Source organism: Capra hircus, chromosome 1 (genome assembly GCF_001704415.2).
Source record: "Capra hircus breed San Clemente chromosome 1, ASM170441v1, whole genome shotgun sequence".
Taxonomy (NCBI): domain Eukaryota; kingdom Metazoa; phylum Chordata; class Mammalia; order Artiodactyla; family Bovidae; genus Capra; species Capra hircus.
In genome coordinates this window covers 110341885-110356966 of record NC_030808.1, presented here as the reverse complement: position 1 = coordinate 110356966, position 15082 = coordinate 110341885, and positions in this window count along the sequence as shown.

Below are 15082 nucleotides of genomic sequence, written 5' to 3'. Positions count from 1 at the left end.
GTAGGTCCCTTCATATGCTGATTAAATATATCTCTAATCCTAGACATTCAGTCACTGAGCATCAGGAAGCAAGAGGTATCTTGCTTTCAAGATTCCTCAGATCAAATTAGAAAGTCATCAAAATTAGTTTTCTCTTAGGCATGTCATAGGCCACAGGTCTCAACTCTCTTATAAAATAACATCACCACAAATACTACTCAAATGCCAATTATTTAAAACATCCCTTGAACATCACCAACAATAAAATGTCTATAAGCCAAACATTTTAAAAAAGGATGCAGCCTATATATAGTTCAGTGCTTGATAAGACTGTGAAAAGTGTGAAAGTGTTAGTCGCCCAGTCATGTTTGACTCTTTGTGAATCCATGGACTGAAGCCCACCAGGTTCTTCTGTTCATGGAATTCTCCTGGCAAGAATACTGGAGTGGGTTGCCATTCCCTTCTCTAGGGGATCTTCGGGACCCGGCGATAGAACCCAGTTCTCCAGCAATGCAAGCAGATTCGTGACTGTCAGAACCAACAGGGAAGCCCGCTTGACAGACAAGTACAAAAAAAAAGTTGGTCGCAAAGATGCTTATAAACATTACTTTTTACTTTGTAATTTTATATATGGGGTTGCAGAATCACAGTGTATTATTTATAATTGAATGTATCACCTTCCATCAAAGATTTCAAAGCACCTTTGGTGAGCAGGTATAGTCCTCCCCACACATCTGGTGAAATAGGTATGCTATAAGCATTATTTTTATCAAACCAGGATCACACATGAGTCAATGTCAGGGCTGTATTACTCACTCAAGATACTTTAGTTTAGGGCTCTAACCCTCTGAGGACTGACTACACATTCATTCATTCATTCAAAACATTCATTTGATGCCCTTTGGGAGGCACTTAGGCTCAAGTCCCTATTTCCTCACTGAACTTGCATCATATGAACATTACAATATGTTAAAAAAAAACTGTCATAACATCAAAAATTTTTCTGCACATGATGATTAATCCTAATTGTTTCATAGAGACATACCTACTAGTGAGTCACATGTATACAGAGGAAATGACCGAAATACAAAAAAATTTAAAGATCACTTCTCTCTTATATATGGATGTTAATCATGTGTCTATACCATGAGGCCTTTTTCTTTTTTTTTAATGTTTGCCTGGTGCAACTAAATACTTGGCGATTTCTGTGTCTAATTATGTTTCCGCTGTGTGTTGTAGCTGAGTTGGTACAAGATGTTCAAAACCATGAAATGATGAATGTAATGGCTTCCTCGTGTCATGGTCTCAATTTTTTTTTTTTCCAGTTCATTTGTCCTTTTAGGTAATCATACTGTTTGTACTCTGACTCTCGTACTGAATCCACAATTATCGGTCTTGCCAGACCATGCCTCCAGACTTAACTGTATAAATTAAATGTGTATTCCTATGCATGCATATGCAAGCCGTGTGCACTGTCTGTTGAACGAAGTAATGTAAGCAACTTAAAGGCACATTTTTTTTTAATAACCTTTGAGTTCCCGTGTTACAGTGGTTTTTAGACAGTTACCTACTGGGCAAAGTATAAGACAAGTGATTCACAGAGGTCATTATCAGTGTGCGCCTCGCAAATCGGTTTGATCGAGGAATCCAGCCCCCTAAGTGTGCAAGTTGCATTCTCCACGGTGTTCTTCTCTGGCTCCCCGCCCCCTAGAAGGGGCTGATTCACCCTCAGCTCCCTCTGCCGGAGCTAGCGTGCGGGGCGGGGCGGCCAGGCCACCAAGGCAGGGCGGGCGCGCAGCCGAAGCCGGGCTGCGTGACAGGCTGCACTTCCCAGCCCGATGCTGTGGTAACTGCCTGAGCTCATCGCCGCTCGTCACGACACGCGCTGCTTCGGTTGCACGCGGCGTAGCGTGAGAGGCGCCGGGGCTGCGCCCACCCCGGAGCCTGCGTGCGGATGCGCCCCACCGCCCCTCGGAGGCCCAGCCTGCCCGTCACCACGCCGCCGCCGTTCCGCTGCAGGAAGACGGCCCTCGGACGTCAACAAATAACCTGACCTCCCAGGCGGTAGCCTTCGCTCTTTTCAGCCTCGGAGGACCCTGTCCCTCACCGCCCCCAGACACACAGCTGCCAACCCCCTCAGTGTGGGGAAAGCGCCAGGTCAACCGGGTCAGTCGCCTGGCAGCGCCACTTGCCTCCCGTGCGCCCCGAGTTCCCGGCAGAAAAGGCTGCGGTAGGGTACTGGGGGTGGAGGGCGCGGGACCTTCATCCCGGGGCACAACACCGGTAGGGCGCAAGGGCGCAAGGCCGCCAGGCTGCTGTGGTTGCCCGGGCAAGGCAGGCGGCGAGGAAGCGTCAGTGCCGCTCAGTAAGCCGAGAACTGTCCGCGGAGGCGACTCGCGACTTCTCGTCCGCGTTCCCCTTCGCCCTTGTCCCGCCACCCGAGCTCTTTGCCTTACAACAGCGGAGCTGGGTACTTTTCGGCGTTAAAATGAGTGAGTGCATTAGCCGCTCGGGCTCAAGTTGGCGGCGGGTGCCGGGAGGAATCAAGGATTCCTCACGGGGTTAGGCGGCCGGCCCGGCACGCGAGGCGGACGCAGCGCCCGCCAGGAAGCCCGGGTTAGCGCGGAGGCGGCGAGCGCAGGCAGCGGGGGCGGGGCCGCGGGGTTGCGTGACCCGCCGCCCGGCGGCCGCACGCACTTCGTGCCCCGGGCAGCCCTCCCTGCCGGGCTCGTCGCCGCCGCCGCGGGGCGGGAGCGCAGGTGCAGGAGGGCGGTGCCGGGTTTCCACTTTTACAACCGCAGCGGGGAGGGGAGTCACGCTATATTTCTGGGACAGGGAGTGAGTTCACCCGGGAGGACACGGCGTCTCCTTGTTATCGGAACCTGGGTAACATTCAGTAATAAAACCCGCTCAGACAGGATGTATTAAACGAACTGGGAACCAGAGCTGCTCTATCAATAAGCAGTCGTTCCGGGGAAGCTTTCCAAGGAAAGCTTTACATTTAGAGGCTCGGCACACAGGTGCGTTCGTGTGACATGCTTACACAGGAAGGAACCAGAGCGAGGACGGCGGCTTTGGGACGCAAGTTTTGTGCACTCTACACAAAAATTAATAACAGAGTCGTGATGCTGGGCAAACTATCATTCCTCCTAGAAGCGTTCTTGCCAGTGCTTTATTTTGCAAGAAGAGAGAGATGCCTGGTTTTAATGGCGTACAAACGGGAGAGGCCTCTTGCATGGTGACTCAAGAGTCCAAGGATATTTGAAGAAGAAAAAGAAAAAATAACTGACTTTACAGGGGACCACAATCCAACTTCCTTCTAAAGACCATGCGGGGGGAAAATGTTTTTTTCATTCAGATATGTTTATACAATGCAAATGTTTGTCAAAAATATTGATACCAAGACAGCTTAACATAAAACCACTTGGGTCGGCTGACAAAATTACATATTAGATTATTTAAAATTTCATTTGGTGGATCTACGCTCTTATTTCCCTGTTATTACCTTTGTGCCAGTGGTGCCTAGTTTCATACTCACTTTTGTTAAACAAGAAGCACACCCTCGTAAGAGGGGCTTCTCCGGGGTTAGGGTACCTATATAAACTCCCAGAAGGCTCTTTCAGAATACATATGTTCACCTTTCAACTTACTACATGTGGAAAGATAGCAAGATTCACTGTTTAATTTTAAAATATTCTCTCAGTTAACTCAGATTCTCACTTCTATAGGTAAGAACATTTATTTGCCTAGCACTCTTCCTTTCTTCTGGGACAGAACTGCCCCTTCTCCTCGGATTCTTCTCTCTCTTCTCTTCTAGACGTGTAATTAGAAAGGGAGGTACCATCCTGTATAGCCTGGCCTCCCTGGGAACCACAGTTGGTCAGGAGACTGGTACCTGACTTCTGGTTTCAGTGATTTGATCAAGGGATTGGGATATAACTCAAGGTGTGCTAAACAGTCATTTCCTGGAATTTTTCTAACTGGAGGTTGGGAATAAAAGTCTCATTTCCTCTTGGTTTCAAAATGGTTAGCCACCACTGCTCTGCCACCGACAAGAGAAAGGAACCAACTTTGAGTAAGTGGTAGATTCAAAGGGTTGAGACTTTCTATGGCTTTTTAGAGTTCCCAGAGTTCTCAAAGCAGTCCTGTTTCTTGTTTTCTTGAAGCTTGGTTATTTAGCTCTACTGCTGATTCTGTGAGATACCTTTAATATCCTAATAGAATATACATTGATAGTAATGTGTATATATATATATACACACACAGTTAGACTGCTATTTTGGAATCAGTTCAGTTCAGTCACTCAGTCGTGTCCGACTCTTTGTGACCCCATGAATCGCAGCACGCCAGGCCTTCCTGTCCATCACCAACTCCTGGAGTTCACTCAGACTCATGTCCATTGAGTCAGTGATGCCATCCAGCCATCTCCTCCTCTGTCGTCCCCTTCTCCTCCTGCCCCCAATCCTTCCCAGCATCAGAGTCTTTTCCAATGAGTCAGCTCTTCACATGAGGTGGCCAAAGTACTGGAGTTTCAGCTGTAGCATCATGCTTCCAAAGAAATCCCAGGGCTGATCTCCTTCAGAATGGACTGGTTGGATCTCCTTGCCGTCCAAGGGACTCTCAAGAGTCTTCTCCAACACCACAGTTCAAAAGCATCAATTCTTTGGCGCTCTGCCTTCTTCACAGTCCAACTCTCACATCCATACATGACCACAGGAAAAACCATAGCCTTGACTAGATGGACCTTAGTTAGCAAAATAATGTCTCTGCTTTTGAATATACTATCTAGGCTGGTCATAATTTTTCTTCCAAGGAGTAAGCGTCTTTTAATTTCATGGCTGCAGTCACCATCTGCAGTGATTTTGGAGCACCCCCCAAAAAAGTCTGACACTGTTTCCACTGTTTCCTCATCTATCTGCCATGAAGTGATGGGACCGGATGCCATGATCTTCGTTTTCTGAATGTTGAGATTTAAGCAAACTTTTTCACTCTCCTCTTTCACTTTCATCAAGAGGCTCTTTAGTTCCTCTTCACTTTCTGCCATAAGGGTGGTGTCATCTGCATATCTGAGGTTATTTTAAAAATTTATAATTCTATTTGTAACTTGCCTTTTTTCATAGAAAAAGGAATACCAATAAACTACATTATCATTTTTAACAGCTGCACATTCTTCTTGTTTGGTAAATAAATTTATTTCATTTTGATACCTCAGATTTTAAACATTAGAAGCAAGATTGTTATGAACCTTAAGTATTTGTGCTAATAAGGAAGAATTTTTCGGAAGCTTACAGCCGACTTCCTTTGGAGTCTGTTTGGTCAGAATTGGGTCATAGGCCCATTCCTGATTTAAATCACTGGTAAAGGGAAAGTGGTCAGCAGAATTGATCTAATCATTCCTGAAGTTGGGCTGATTATGTGTGCTTAGGGGTAGAGGGTGCAGAGGGGAGGATGATGAAGTCTGGATTTCTGAACAAGAGGAAGAAGGGAGAATCAGGTGCCCACTATAATAGTTTTGAACATTTTAAGGTGTTTAAAACATAATGTATTAATTTTTCATGCTTAAAGCAGTGTTTAAGAGTGCTAATTGTGGGACTTCCCTGATGGTCCAGTGGTTAAGAATCTGCCTTCCAATGCAGGAGGTGTGGGTTTAACCCCCGCTTGGGGAACTAAGATCCCACATGCCAAGCCTGCATTCTGTAACTAGAGAAAGCCTGAATGCTACAACAAAGACTGAACACAGCCAAAAATACACATTAAAAAAGGGTGCTAGTTTCTCTATACCCTTGCAAACCAGGGCTACTATGATTCATCTTTTTCACCTGTTTGATAGTGTTTGATTTTTTTATCAGTAGTTCATAAGAAAATACTTTTAAGATGATTCACAACTCCTGATTTAATGGCATTAAAATATCCTATTACTAGAGATGTAAAAAAAAAAAAAGACAGGAAAATTACTCCAACTTGAATCTTATAAATTCCATAGTTACCTGAAATTATAGGTGCAGAAACATGAACTTCATCTCTGTAAAGATAGAATGAAATCACTGCTGCCAATCACTTATCAAAACAAATATTAGATGCTTCATTAGAATCTATGGAAATCTCAGAAGTAATAATTTCATTAAAAAAGCAAGTTCTTTAAAAAGTTTTTAGAGTATAAGGCAGTTATCAACTTTCAGTCTGATTTTATTGATATTTGTTATAGGCTAGATATTGGATGCTAAGGTTAAAGAACTGTCAGTACAATAATTTTGAGCATCAAATTCATTACAGAAGTATTAAATGAGTACTGTTAGAGCTTTATTCTTTTTGTGTTTTAAAATATATTCATGAAAATAATTCCTGTGGATGTAGTGTTTCAGCATTGTGACATACTGTACTGTTTATCTGAAAGAAGCTAAGAGAGCATATCTTAAAAGCACTCATCATGAGAAAAAAAATTGTATCTATCTGTGGTGATGGATGTTAACTAGACTTATTGCCTTTATTTTACAATATAAACAAATATTGAATCATTTTGTTGGATACCTGGAACTAATGTATTTCAGTTATATCAATTAAAAATCAATATATTCATATGATAAATATTAACATATTTGGCACACAGTACATTTTTGGGTGAAGCTCTTATCAGTAATGAACAGGCCACAAGAGTACACCTTTACAGTCATCAAAGGGTTCATTGTAGAGCTTGACTTTGAATATTTGAAAGTAGATGTTTATTTCTTCAAGGCCTAACTTGTCTCATTGGAAATTTTGTTCAATAATATTCTCAGGGCTAAAAAGAATTTAGTATACAATTTATTGCTGAACAGATGACAAATCATTTGAACTCCTAGTTCAGTTCAGTCGTTCAGTCATGTCCGACTCTTTGCCACCCCACGAACCGCAGGACGGTTGGATGGCATCACCAACTCAATCGACATGAATCTGAGTAAACTCTGGGAGTTGGTGATGGACAGGGAGGCCTGGCGTGGTGCAATCCACGGTGTCATAGAGTTGGACACGAGTTAGCGACTGAACTGAACTGAAATGTTAACATGACAACACAGAGTTGTGTGAACCACGTGGAAAGTCCTAGGTTATCACTTTATATAGACTCCAAAAACTAGGAAGAATTTTTCTTCTCTTATCTCAGGGGTCAATGACCTCTGAGAAAAATTGACAGAAGAAAAATTATAATAAAGGGTCACAGTCAGTTCAGTCATGTCCGACTCTTTGCGACCCCATTGAGGGGTGAGAGGTAGACGGGCTTTGTCTTCCACTTCTGCCACCGTCATTCCAACCCGCCTCTGGGCGGGAAATGTCTCCCTCCATCCCTGCAGCCGCCCCCACGACTCCAGCCCGTCCTCCTCTGCCTCGCCCTTAGCGTCCCTTGCCTCCCACTCACAGTACCCAGCGTAAGCTAAGCCCGTTCTTTGACCCCAGCCGGGAGACTTCAAGCTTCCGCCCAGGACTTGGCCCGGGGCGGTGCAAGGGTGTCCTGTTTCCGCGTTGGCGAGCGGCGTGGGACGTGACGTTATCGCGCCTTGACGTCAGGCCGACGTGCAGCACGGTCTCCTGGGAGACCAGGAAAGCCTTTTGCCCCCGGCGGAATCGAAGTATAGGTGAGAGAGACAAGGAAAGGCTTTCTTGAGCCCTGGAATGATCTGGTCCCGGCGCGCAGTTCCGAAGAAGAGGCGTGCTGGCACCCCGGGGGCAGAGCCGGAAAGCCGAGCCGTGGTGCCGCGCCCGGGGAGTGGGCCCCGCGCCTTGCCTCTGACCCCAGCTGCTGCCTTTGTCGAGTCTTCGCGAGCCGGTCCAGCTGGGTGCCCTCTTCCCCTCTGCGTGGCTAGGATAGGCCTCATCCCCGCGCCTTTTCTTCTTCCCGCCTCCGCGGGTCCCGAGGGAACGGGGTTATAAAGGGACAGATTTCAAAACCCTTGCAGCCGATTTTGGCTGTACTTGCAGTTAGTTTCTATTTGGAAAATCCTGTCCCTTCAGAAAGTCTCAGGACGTGAACTCCCTCTTCACCTGACCTTGACCTCATCTGTGGTGATTCACACTAAAGGAATAGTTCTTTAGGGAAGGGCCTGAAAGCTGAACGTGAGTTAATGGCCCAGCGTGACACTGGTGTCATGAAGGGAATCGGAAGTGAGCGACTAGGGATGGGTCTGTATTTTTGACATCTTCCTTGTAACCCTGTCAGAGCAGGTTCACCAATACCTACGCGGCTACCGCCGGTTATCACCGCACCTCATGTCGAAGAAGAGTCTACAAAGTGTGTAATGTGAGAGAATAAAAGGGCCTCTTTGATTTAAAAAAAAAAAAAAAGCAAAATAATGAAAGAGTAAATTAAGTTAAAAAAATTTTTTTTCCCCCTCTTGCTAAAGGGAAAGAGATCTGTCCCATCCCTTTCTTGGGAAACCTTTTACGGCTGTGTGCTTCCTCTGTTCCTTCAACATGTATGTATGCAAATCTTTTGAAGACCCAGAATATTTTTCTGGAGGACCTGGGAGCCATTTCTTTAAAATGTAAACATCAAGGGAAACAGGGCCCATATCTCCATATTACTTTGGGAGTTTAGTGCTTCTAGTAACCAAGTGCTTTGTCTAGAGATACGTATTCATTTGAACAAACGCTGTTAGCTAGCACAGGTGGCTACTTCAATTACCAGGTGAATTTAAAACAAACTATGAAATAGAGTATAGTAAGCTCTGTTGAGGACAAATTATCTTTTATCTTGAGAACATGTATGTAATGGAGTGTACCTGCTTGGCTATATTAAAAAGTGGGATTTCTTTCTGTCCTTGTAATCTTATTAGCAGATTAGCTGTGCATCACAGTTTAGTTAAATGCTTATGTGATAATAAAATTGCTTTCTGCATCGTGGGGAAATTTTCTGGATGGCAGGATTTTAAAAATTTCCCTCAATAATCAGACCTACCAATTCTTCCCACTCAGTATAGTAAGGCCACAAAATTGGAATAGATTTACAATAACGATACTGTTCCACTGTGCCACTAGATTCATGCTCTCAAATACATTTAGGTGTGAAATTTTAAAAAGGAAATTTAGTTGGTTATTTTAGGAAAAATTCTGCTCACAATAGAGTTTCATTAAGATGAAGCCATCTTATTTTTCTGATGGTGGGCTCACTGTAAAATGACAGAAATGAGAATAATGAGCTTTCTGTGAATAATGAGCTCTTGCCACATCACTGTGACAGTCTGCCAAACATCAGATTATTATGTACTTGGCCATGCGGGCCAATGTTCACTATGTCAGTTAACTTTACTCTCTCTGTCCATACACATTGTATTACCTTTATCTTTAGATTGGAAGACAGCCCATTAGTTATTTATTTTAAATAGCAGCTCATTAAACATGGAACTTTGCTAAGGGGGACTGGAAATCCACCGTTCCACCAATACTTACACAATTAAAAAAAAATACTGCCTCACAGGAACTTTTGTCAATTACAATTTTCTTGACGTCTTGCTATGTGGCTGGGGTTACTTTTTCTAATAGAGTACTATGCCTCTTTAGTCTGTCAAAATCTTGTCCAGATCAAATGTAAATCTCAGGAAGCCTTTGCTAATTCCCCATTCCCATGAGGAAGATAAGACATTTTTTTCCTGGAACTTCTAGATCCTTCCTTATCTACAGCTCCTGACCCTCAGGCCTTTCCTGCTGTGGAATTGTGCCTATATTATCTTACTCTACTGTCCCCCTTCACTTCCCATATATATGTGTGTATATATATATATGTATCTGTATATACCCATACATATGAATGAACATCTCTCACTCCTGAAACTGGACTGTCTATTCTTTCTCCTTATTTGGGAAACAATAAGAAAAAGAACTCAAAGTGCCCCTTCATTAATCTTGTGTGATTTTATGAAAGTAGTGATAGAGTTTTATATTGAATTGTTTTATTATAAAATGAAAATTATTAGAAGTTAAACATCTGCGTAAAAATTATATAAATGTCCACTTTTGGTAAAATTGGTGCTTCTTATGCTTTAGTGACTTTTCTGTTCAGTGCTTGCCTATCATATTTAACTTGATAACTCTAAATATTTTTTCCTGTATGTCATTTAAACCAGCGTTAATGTCACAGTTGCTTTCTTTTGTCTGCTAAACTATTCTATAGATATTTATTCCAGCAGTTTTTCAGGGGAAAAACTTTTCTTTTAAATGAAATAAATGGATCTGTTTAAAATTTTGTGATCCTTAATCTGTATTTGCAAAACAAATAACTCGTTGTAAGCCACTACAGAGTTACAATTATAAAGTTCCAAAGAAAGAAAATGTTATTTTTAATTCAGTAGTCTCTCTAGGTCCTTCCTGTTCTGTTGGCCTAATAACCACATGTGAAAACCTCATTTGTACCTTTTAACATTGAGTTGATGAAACAAACGTCTGTAAAAATAGTTATCCCCATTGATTCCCAAATACTTGTAGGAATTTATCTTTTAATTTAAATTTTTTTCATATTGTTTTAATTCTAATTATCACCATCAATGTTTTTAGATTATTTTACTTCAAAGCTCCTCCAGTATATTTTGGGAAATTATGGATCGTCATGTTCCCATGCATGCATTACCTGAAGAAATCCAAAAGGTATGATATGTTATTACAGCACAACATTAGAATTTTAACAGTTAATTCTAAAACATGGGAGAATGAATTCAGAGGTTTTATATTTATTTTAGTCAGGGGATTTGCAGTGAATTGGTGAAGTGGGAAAGGGAATAATTATAATAGTCAAAACGGTAGAATTCAATTCAGTGCAAAGAATGTTCAGCCTGTGAAAGAAGCTGGATATATAATTCTGGCATGGTATTTGACCAGGTGTTTTTGGAGCCCTTGTAAGGGCTCCAGCAATGGCCAAATACTATACTTAGATATTTATCTTGCAGCTTTTCAAAGAAAAAAAAAAAAGAACTGACATAAATGGGTCCGTTTCAAATGTTAAGTAATCCTTATTGTGTATTTGCAAAACAAATAATTAGTAGTAAACCACTACAGAAATTTTCAGTTCAGTTCAGTTGCTCAGTCATGTCCAACTCTTTGTGACCCCATGGAATGCAGCACGCCAGGCCTACCTGTCTATCTCCAACTCCTGGAGTCTACTCAAACTCATGTCCATTGAGTTGATGATGCCATCCAACCATTTCATCCTCTGTCATCCCCTTCTCCTCCCGCCTTCAATCTTTCCCAGCATCAGGGTCTTTTCATATGAGTCAGTTCTTCACATCAGGTGGCCAAAGTATTGGAATTTCAGCTTCAACATCAGTCCTTCCAATGAACACCCAGGACTGATCTCCTTTAGGATGGACTGGTTGGATCTCCTTGCAGTCCAAGGGACTCTCAAGAGTCTTCTCCAACACCACAGTTCAAAAGCATCAATTTTTCGGCACTCAGCTTTTCTTTTTCTTTCCAACTCTCACATCCATACATGACTACTGGAAAAACCATAGCCTTGACTAGATGGACCTTTGTTGGCAAAGTAATGTCTCTGCTTTTGAATATGCTATCTAGGTTGGTCATAACTTTTCTTCCAAGGACAAAAAATTTTAGTTTGTAACTTTAAAAAAAATAATTATTGTTTATTCATGGCTGTGCTGGGTCTTCATTGGTGTTCAAGGGCTTTCTCTAGCTGCAGGGAGTGGGGGCTACTCTTTGTTACAGGCCCTAGAGCACACAGATTTCAGTAGTTGTGGCACACGGGCTTAGTTGCTCCGCAACATGTGGACTCTTCCTGGATCAGGAAGACCCATGTCCTCTGCATTGGCAGGCAGATTCTTATCCATTGTGCCACCTGGGAAGTCCTACTTTGCAACTATTTATGATGCAAAAATTTTAAGGGTGTCTCTCTATAAGGGTCTATTTCAGTTTCACCTTAATTCTTATCTTTTACCATGTTTTAAGGCCTTTTATAGATATCAACTCATTTAATCTGGTTAACAATCAATTCTTTTCACCATTGCTATGCTATTTTCCTACCTGTTAATTTATATCTTTCCTCAGACAAAATCATTTCTCCCATATTTACTGTGGCAATGCATACATTGCTAACAGCATAATTAAAAATATCTCTTTGAGACTGATTGACAAATTATGAATTAAAACCTCAAACCTTAACTGTCATTTATCATTCAGTTTTTAAGGTAAATCTATGGTCAGTTTAAGATTAATCACCAGTACATTAGTTTTTAATTAAAAACTGCAGTCAGCTCTCAGGTATATTTTTATCTTTTATGTATGTAATTCCTGTTAGCATTAATCATGCCATTGATTTAACTTGATGTGTTACTTCTACTGCATGTCCTTTAGATTTATGTAAACTGCAGCCTAGCAGGACCTGGAAGGGAAGTCCAGTTACCATAAAAGACCTTTTAAACCATTGCCTTTAATTCACTTCACCTTTAAAGTTAGATACAAGAGAAAGTTCAGAGAGAGCTCAGCTATGCCATGCTTACCTGTGCAATGGTACCTAGATGTGTTTGAATACATGGAGTGTCCTCACATTCCCTCAAATGATTTCCTTCGGTGTACTAGCCTGGTGTGGTAGAGATAAAAAGAAACAAAACAATCTGCAAGAAACAATACCCATACTCAGATACCAGTCATCTGTTAGAAAGCAACTATATAATGACATGAAAAAAAAAAAAAAACCCTAAAGACAATGTTTGATTTAAATGTCATGTAAGATACTATCTTTTCTGAAAATAGAGAAAGTGGGAAGAGGAATCCTTGAGTATCATGATGGTCAAAGGAGGATCTTTATGCAGGAAATAGAACTGGAATTGGCCCTTGAAAGCAAAGTGCTCCTAGAGACAGACAGGGAAAAGGTTATTCTGGGCTAAGTGAACAAAATCTCACTGGTAAGAAAAAAAACTGGCCAGGGTAGAGAATGTTTAACAACGTCAGTGTTTTAAATGCATGAAAGAGTATATGTTTAACAGAGGTTTTAATGAGTTGAAGAGTGTGGTTTTTTTTCTTGTTTAAGGTACTTATATAAGTAAATTTTCAAAAAATGCTAAAACCAATCATTTTAAAATACACGTATATTCGCAAATCTTAAATGATGGGGAGCTGTCTGTGTAATGCAGAGAGGTAAGGAGGCCAGGGGTAGCTTAGCTGCCTAAGGCCCTGGACAAGTGAGTTGATTGTAGCACTTGGTCTGCTGAATGCTTAGCCTGTAAAGTGCATCTTTGCACTTTTTCAGACTGAAGTTAATACACTTGTACGACAAGTGTTTATCAAGTGCCTGTAGTGTCCCAGACACTGTTTTGGGTACTTGATTATAAAGCAACCAAAAGTATGCACATGCATCCCACAGCCTGTTAGAGCTTGTTTTGGGAATGTCAGTTACTCGTTTTCCATAACGTCTTACCTAATATTTGATTCCTCTAGATTGTCCATAATGTGACTCGTTAAAGCATATTTATTTAGTCAGCTTTATAAGCTTATAATAGTAATAAGAGTACTTCAGATTAGAACCATTTCGTTATTAAAGTTTAGTCGCTCAGTCATGTCTGATTCTTTGCAACCCCACGGACTGCAGACTACTAGGCTCCTCTGTCCATGGGATTTTCCAGGCAAGAGTACTGGAGTGGGTTGCCATTTCCTTCTCCAGAGGATCTTCCTGACCCAGGGATCAAACCCAAGTCTCCCACATTGTAGCCAGACGCTTTACCATCTGAGCCACCAGGGATTTCATTATTAAGATAAAACAAATCTTAGCCTTTCATAATGACTTGGAAATTGTGCTATAGTTCTTTATGGGATAAGAAAGAGGATGGGTGGATCAGTGTACAGTGACACAGAGGACTTTTAGAGGCTTTTTTTCTTGTTCTTTTGTTAACTTTCTACGTTAGTTTTTATGCCGGTTCTTCTTTCTAGGGGATTCCCTGGTGACTCAGATGGTAAAGAACCTGCCTGCAATGTGGGAGACCCGGGTTCTATCCCTGGAATATCCTCTGGAAAAGGAAATAGCAACCCATTCCACTATTCTTGCCTGGAAAATCCCATGGACAGAGGAGCCTAGCAGGCTACAGTCCATGGAGTTGTGAAAAGTCAGGACTGAGTGACTAACACTAATAGCTTCTTTCTAGAGAAGCCCCTGCTGTGTTTCCTTTTTTGCTGTGTGTAGGCAAGAAAGGTTAGTGTAGAAATCAGGAAAGAGAAGTGAGGGAAATCTTTTTCTTTCTGTACTTTTGCTGTATAATATGGAAATAGGATGGTTGATCAATTACTTGAAAAATATATGATAAAGGAAATGGAAATGACTGTACTACACTGTACACACACTAGTAAAATAGGTAGCAGTAGATAAGAGTTGCAAGAGAATATAAATGTGGTGGGGGGAAATGGCCAACACAGGAAAAGTGTGGAGAGTACTGATAATACTAAGCTCTAGTTAGTTCATTACGTTATTAGAAAGAGAAGATTGTTAAATCGTCTTGCCACTAGTCTCACCTTCTTAGGAAATCTTAAGGAAGAAATAAAAAGATAATCTTTTGACAACCACTCCAAGATCTTTTTGTTTTTTATCACAGTTTCTGACTGAGCATAAACACATTTCAGATTCCCGTCTCCACAAGTAGCAGAAAATGTCAAACAGACTAATGGGCTGGAAGGCAAGACCATACTCATCCCCTTTGTCTGCTGCTGGGCTCTACAGCTTACTTCTTTATGTACTTAGACTATATCTCTAAATATACTCTCTAGACAAAGTTGACTCCTACCTGTTTCTAACTTCCAATAAGATAGCAGCTTTGCTGGAATTTTCATCTAGCAGACTGAAAGCAGAATGCACTTATAATGATAGTACACTTTGTGTTTAGTATTTTATTGCCACAATTAAAACTAAAACACTTATAGATTAGCAAAATAATAACTCTATATTTCTTCCCTTCCTGAATGTGCACCTATTTCAGAAACATATGGACTCTTTTTAGAAAGAAGAACAGTGAGTAATATTCCTATTTGCTGTTTTTGCTAGAAGATGTACACAGAAGTCAGAAAACCTCAACAAATCAGTGGAAAAGTCAGTTATTTTGCAAAGGTAGAACTGATCTCTTGTTATTTTTTAATGGTGGCAAAATGA